Consider the following 7,931-nt stretch of genomic DNA (forward strand, 5'->3'; position numbering starts at 1 on the left):
CATGGGTCTCTACGAGCCAGAACTGACTCAACTGCAGCTAACAACGAAAAACAACAGTATATGATGCAAATTATTTTATTTTAAATGAAAAGAATAGGATATTCTGCACTTTATGCTTTTTTATTTTTCCTTACTAAGAACTCAGACAAAAACAGCACTTTACACAATATAAGGGAATTACAAGACACTTAATAGTGCTCATGAAGAACCTGTACATAGATCAAGAGACAGTTATTCAAACAGAACACGTGGGTACTGTGTGGTTTAAAGTCAGAAAGGTGTGCATCAGGGTTGTAACCTTTTACCATACCTATTCAATCTGTACGCTGAGCAAATAATCAGAGAAGCTGGACTATATGAAGAACGGGGCATCAGGATTGGAGGAAGACACATTAACAACCTGTGTTACGCAGATGACACAACCTTGTTTGCTGAAAGTGAAGAGGACTTGAAGCACTTACTGATGAAGATCAAAGACCACAGCCTTCAGTATGGATTGCACCTCAACACAAAGAAAAAAAATTCTCACAACTGGACCAACAAGCAGCATCACGATAAACAGAAAAGATTCAAGTTGTTGGGGATTTCATTTTACTTGGATCCACAATCAACAGCTATGGAAGCAGCAGTCAAGAAATCAAAATATGCATTGCACTGGGCAAATCTGCTGCAAAGGACCTCTTTAAAGTGTTGAAAAGCAAAGATGTCACCATGAAGACTAAGGTACATCTGATTGAAGTCATGGTGTTTTCAATTGCCTCATATGCATGCAAAAGCTGGACGATGAATAAGGAAGACTGAAGAAGAACTGATGCCTTTGAATTACGGTGTTGGTGAAGAATATTGAATATACCATGGATTGCCAAAAGAACGAACAAATCTGTCTTGGAAGAAGTACGACCAGAATGCTCCTTAGAAGCAAGGATGGTGAGATTTCATCTTACATATTTTGGACATGTTATCAGGAGGGATCAGTCCCTGGAGAAGAACATCATGCTTGGTAAAGGAGAGGGTCAGCAAAGAAGAGGAAGACTCTCAACAAGATGGACTGACACAGTGGCTACAATGGGCTCAAACATGGCAATAATTGTGAGGATGGCACAGGACTGGGCAGTATTTTGTTCTGTTGTACATGGGTCGCTATGAGTTGGAACTGACTCGATGGCAATGGGTTTGGCTTTTTTTTTTTTTGGTATGGTCAGATGATCTTTGACAAGGGCCCAAAGTCCATTAAATGGGGAAAAGGCAGTCTCTTTAATAGTGCTGGCAAAACTAGATGTCCATATGTAAATAATTAAAACAGGACCCATACCTCACACCATACACAAAAACTCACAATGGATCAAAGACCTAAATATAAAACATAAAACGATAAAGATCACAGAGGAAAAAATAAGGACAATACTAGGGGCCCTAATACACAGCATAAAGAGAATAGAAACCATAACTAACAATGGATAAACACCAGAAAAGAAACTAGATAACTGGGAGCTCCTAAAAATTAAAAACATCAAAAGCCTTCACCAAAAGAATAATAAGAGAACCTACAGACTGGGAAAAAAATTTTGGCTACAACGTATCCGACAAGAGTCTAATCTCTAAAATCTATAGAATACTTCAACATCTCCATAACAAAAAGACAAGCAATTCAGTTGAAAAATGGGCAAAGGATACGCACAGACACTTCGCCAAAGAAGACATTCAGGCAGCTAACAGACACATGAGGAAATGCTCATGATTGTTAGCCATTAGAGAAATGCAAGTCAAAACTAACACGAGATACCATCTCACCCCAGTGTTACTGGCACTAAAAACAACAACAACAAAAAAAAAACAAAGTAACAAACGTTGGCGAGGATGCGGCAAAACTGGAAGTCTTATGCACTGCTGTTGGGAATATAAAGTGGCACAACACTATGGAAAACAATACGGTACCTCCTTGGAAAGCTAGAAATAGAAATATCATATGATCCAGCAATCCTACTTCTAGGAATATATTCTAGAGAAACAACAGCCATTTCATGAATACATATATGCACACTCATGTTCACTGCATTATTCACAATAGCAAAAAGATGGAAACAACCTAAGTGCTCATCAACAGATGAACGTACAAACTATGGTACATACACACAATCGAATACTATGCAATAATAAAGAACAATGAATCCGAGAAACATCTCATGACATGGATGAATCTGGAGGGTATTATGCTGAGTAAAATAAGTCAATCACAAAAGGACAAATTCTATATGAGACCACTATTACAAAAACTCAAGAAAAAGTTTACCAGAAAACCCAAATCCGTTGCAGTTGATTCCGACTCATAGTGACCCTATAGGACAGAGTAGAACTGCCCCACAGGGTTTCCAAGGAGTGGCTGGGTGGATTACGAGAGAGGGAAAAGGTGGGGAGGGGAAATCACTAACTAGGTAGCTGACAAGTGTCAACTTTGGTGAAGGGAAAGATAACACACAATATAGGGAAAGTCAGCACAACTTGAGCAAGGCAAAACCATAGAAACTTCCTAGACACATCCAAACACGTTGAGGAACCAAATTACAGGGGTTAAGGGCTGGAGACCATGCTCTTGGGGGACATCTAGGTCAACTGGCATAACATAGTTCATAAAGAAAATGTTCTACATCCTACTTTGTTGAGTAGCATCTGGGGTCTTAAAAGTTTGTGAGTGGCCATCTAAGATACATCTATTGGTCCCATTCCCTCCGGAGCAAAGGAGAATGAAAAAAAAAAAACAAAGACATAAGAAAATATTAGTCCAAAGGACTAATGGACCACATGAACCACAGCCTCCACCAGCCTGAGCCAGAAGAACTAGATGGTACCCAGCGGCTACCACCACAACTGCTCTGATAGGAATCACAATAGGTCTCAGGTAGGGTGGGAGAAAAATGTAGAACAACATTTAAATTCACAAGAAAAGACCAGACTTAATAGGCTGAGAGAGACTAGAGGAACACCCAAGACAATGGTCCCTGGACACCCTGCTAATCCAGAACTGAAGCCACTCCTGAAGTCCACCTCTCAGCCAAAGACCAGACAGACCTGGAAAACAAACAACAACACACCTAAGGAACATGCTTCTTAGTTCAATCAAGTATAGGAGATCAAATGGGCAACACCTTCCTAAAAGCAAAGAGGAGAAGGCAGGAAGGGAAAGGAAACTCGATGAATGGTAATGGGGAACCCAGGATGGAAAGGGAAAGAGGGCAAGTGCTGACACATTGTGGGGATTGCAACCCACGTCACAAAACAATTTGTGTATAAATTTTTGAATGAGAGACTAATTTGTGCTATAAACTTTCACCTAAAACACAATAAAATTGAAAAACTTAACAAAAAAACTTCAAGAGCCTAACAGGATGGCTCTCCCTTCTGTCAGCAATTCTGAGATCTCTCCAGCCTCCTCCCGTGGAGAACATCCTTGCCACCCAGATCATCTGAAAACTTGACCAATGTAAAGGTTATCTAATGGCAGATTGTGACCCATTTGCAGATCATGAAATCCATGCAATGCGTTATGGCTGAGTTTTTCACTGTAAATGAATAAAATAGAAGCAGATTCACAAATGAAGCTAATGGAGCTTAAGCTCCAGGGGCCCTTACTTATATAGACCATTTCCAAGTCATAAGTATCTTGTTGTTAGTTCATTCCAGCTCACGGCCACCCCATGTGTACAGAGTAGAACTGCTCCATAGGGTTTTCAAAGCTGTGACCTTTCGGAAGTAGATTGCCAGGCCCATCTTCCAAAGTGCCTCTGAGTGGGTTCAAACTGCCAACCTTTTGGCTAACAGTCAAGTGCTTAACTGTTTGTGCTACCCGGGAGTACCGATAAATATCTTACTGTAACAGTTTTTTTATAAAAACATGACCATCCATATATGGAACACAAAAGGGATGTCCATCTCTTTCCATTCCAACTTCCCCTCCACCATTGTTGTCCTTTCCTGTAGGCTGGTATTGATGTAACCGTAGGCTTTTTAGGGAACTCAGGGTGCTCTGAAGGGAGAACAACATTAGTTTGGATTTAGTGAGATGTGTATGTGATTTGTTGTCAAATTTGAGAAAATATCTATTGAGTTCTTTCATGTATGGGGTGTTCGGAATTTGGGAGGATTTTCCACAAACTTCTGTTGGAGTATTTGCATACAACCAGTGCTAAGTGTCTTAACACATGTGAGCTCAACTAGTAATAATAATTTAAAAAAATAAACAAAATGCAAAACATAAAATAATAAGTATCAGTTCTGCTCCTGTCCAAGATAAAGAGTAATAGGGGATGGATTTACCCCCCTGCAGGAAACAACCCAACTGAACCAAATTAAAATAAAAACACGACATAGCAAAATGTGTGGAACACAGCTAAAACAATATTTACTCAAAAGACATCAAAGCAATGTCCATGTGAAGACCTGTACATGAATGTTCATTGCCGCTTTATTTGTAATAACCCAAACTGAAAACAAACAAAAAACCCCCCCGCCATCAAGTCAATTCTGACTCATAGCGACCCCATAAGGCAGAGTAGAACTGCCCTATAGAGTTTCCAAGGAGTGCCTGGTAGATTCGAACTGCTGACCTTTTGTTAGCAGCTGTAGCACTTAACCACTACAGCACCAGGGTTTCCGAAAACTGGAAACAGCCAACAGGTAAATGAATAAACTGTGGTATATCCAGATGATGAAATACTGCTCAGCAATAAAATAAATGAACTATTGATATACATGACATGGATAAATGTCAAAATAATTATGATTAAAAAGGTCAGAAAAACAGAGTACATGTTATGTGATCTCATTTATAGAAAATCATAGATAATTCAACCAAACCTATACTGCTAGGAAGCAGATCGCCGGTTACCTGGGAGGCGGGGCAGAGCAGATGGGAGACATCACAGACATCCGTGAGGAAACTTTTCCGGCTGACATATATGTTCATTATCTTGACTGTGGTGATGGTTTCAGGAGTGAAACCATTTATCAACATTTATCAAATTTTACACTTTAAATATGCATAGCTTATTGTATGTGAATTATACCTTAATAAAGCTGGTAACAAAAGTTTTGGAGAATTCTAACCTCTACCTAGAAATTCAAACCTAGACACATTATAGTGAAATGGCAGAACACTAAACTGGATAGACAACGTGAAAAGAAGCCCAAGAGAATAGGAATATCATCTACAAGGGAAACTCAATGAGACTTCCGGATGACTGTTCACGTGCAGCAATGGAAAACAGGAGATGTTAGAGTAATATCTTCAAAGTATTGAAAGCCTAATTGTCACTAAAGAATTGGGAACCTTCAAATCTTTCCGGGATGAAAGTGAACTCTTCCCCTTCCCTTTAAAACATATTATTGCTGCCAACCTGCCTGTGTGCCCTCCTTTCTTCCTTCATCAGATAGCCACTAGGTGGATTCATATGAGGTGGGCAGCCAGCCTGAGGGCGGAAGGCAGGCCCAAACAGGGCTGGGAGATTGGTTACGTGTAATAAGCACTCAAATGCTAGCTATCGTTACTATTGCTAGGTTTACTGGTGAGTTTATCCAGGCAACTATCACACTGAGGTGACCTAGTTAGCAGTGCCTGTGACAATCCCAGGAACCCTGGTGGTGTAGTGGTTAAGGACTATGGCTGCTAACCAAAATATCGGCAGTGTGAATCCACCAGGTGATCCTTGGAAACTCTATAGGGCAGTTGTACTCTGTCCTATAGGGTCACTATGAGTTGGAATCAACTTGATGGCAATGGAATTTGGGTTTTGGTGACAATCCCAGCAGCCCCCGCCCACCCCCCACAAAGCCATCACAGCAGCATAAAATTTACAACGTTCAAGGGACTCAGCATCGGTCTACAATCAGCTATGTGAACATTTTGATTCCTCCTCAAGCTTACTACGGACAACATAAATATTAAAATGCTCTAGGGTCTCTTGAAGTCCCTGAATGGAGCAAATGGTTAATATTCTTGGCTGCTAACCAAAAGGTTAAAGTTTACCTAGGAGGCACCACAGAAGACAGACCTGGTGATTTACTTCCAAAAGGTCACAGTCACGAAAACCCTAAGGAGCACAACCTTACTGGGGCATACACGGGGTCGCCGTAAGTCAGAACGGACCTGATGGGAACCGGTATGGATCTCTTATTGAGTAGCTGGATGAAAATCTAGGAATTATATACAAATATTCAGAATATTAATTGAAAATAAACTGGTTATTTGTCTCATCTGTGACAAGATTACTTTGCTATATGCACTTATTTACGAAACATTTTATAGGCACCTTCCCTTCGCAGAGCCCGGAAACACTCCGGGTCTAGTGGGCTAGACCATCGATGGATAAAATAGAAGGTGATGAGCTGAATGACAGGGGGTACGTCCAATGTACAATGGGAACACTTAGGAGGGGCAACTACCTTGGGCTGGGGTGAGGAATGTGTGAACAATGATCTGAAATGTTTCCTGGAGGGAATGATGCTAACCACAATGCGGGGTCTAAAATATTCAGCTGGGTTAAAGGCAGGTTTGTGTTACTGTCAGGTCCATGCACTGACCAAGGGACCCTACCACGGAGGATGGGAGCCATGGCCAAATTCCTGTTACAGCAGGGCTCCACCACGTTCTGAAGGTGTTTCTATGACAACGTGGGGAATCCTCTCGAGATAAAACCTTGGTATTAAGAATGCCTCCTGCACAACTTTCGCAAAGACAGAGCTGACATTTAGCCTCTGGCTGGGGAAAAATGGAGTCCTGGTGGCACAGTGGCTAAAAGCTCAGCTGCTAACCAAAGGGTCGGCAGTTCCAATCCACCAGCCACTCCTTGGAAACCCTATGAGGCAGTTCTACTCTGTCCATAGAGTTGCTATGAGTCAGAATCAACTCCACGGCTATGGGTTTTGGGGAAAAATATTAAACGCTGGAAGTATTGGTTTTGCCACCTCAGGTGTTCACCGTCCTGAGTGTGTGCCTACAACCAAGGAGGATGCAATGGCTATGCACCAATCTCAAACCTCAGAAAGCCTGTTCCTATTACGAAGAAAGGGCACATCGAGGTTTTTTTTAAACAGTATTTGATGGCAAGTGGAAGAGCAGGGTTAAAGCAGAAGGAAGATAAAAAGTTTATACCATTTGCTCCGTTGTATTCAAGAAATTTTCAACCAGAGGCTCCCAAGAAAGACCAGTTTAGGACACGGGAAAGGAGACAAAAGCAGGGAGGTGTAGACACAAACCCAAGGCAGGCGAATCGGTGCCCATCAACGGGGCACAGATCCTCAACTAGGAAATAAAACGTTTGTCAATTGCTAGGCTTTAATACCAGCGCAGGGGGCTTAAAAACCTGCTTCTGACGCGTTTACTCCCAGGACCATTTTTAAAACTACTAATTTGACCAGTGAAGAAAAAAAGTGGATAATTCAAGATTGCCACTTATCTGGTTTTAAGGATCATGTATTTGCTGTGACCAAACAACTGAAGTTTTCATACAAACAATTCTACAAGCAACCAGGAACTGTCGGGGTAAGTTACTCATCATGCCCAACTCTTCAGGGGCTGTTCGTATCACCCAAACGTCGTCGTTGTTGTTAGGTGCCGTCGAGCGGGCTCCGACTCATAGCGACCCGATGCACGACAGAATGAAACCCTGCCCGGTCCTGAGCCATGCTTACAGTCGTTGTTATGCTGGAGCTCACTGTGTCTGTCAGGTGTGTCAGTTTGTTGTACTGTGGGGGCTTGTGTGTTGCTGTGATGCTGGAAGCTATGCCACCGGTATTCAGGTACCAGCAGGGTCACCCGTGGAGGGCAGGTTTCAGCTGAGCTGCCAGACTAAGACAGACTAGGAAGAGGGACCGGGCAGTCCACTTCTGAAAACAATTAGCCAGTGAAAACCTTACGAATAGCAGCGGAACATTGTCTG

Source organism: Elephas maximus, chromosome 2 (assembly GCF_024166365.1).
Source record: "Elephas maximus indicus isolate mEleMax1 chromosome 2, mEleMax1 primary haplotype, whole genome shotgun sequence".
NCBI classification, from domain to species: domain Eukaryota; kingdom Metazoa; phylum Chordata; class Mammalia; order Proboscidea; family Elephantidae; genus Elephas; species Elephas maximus.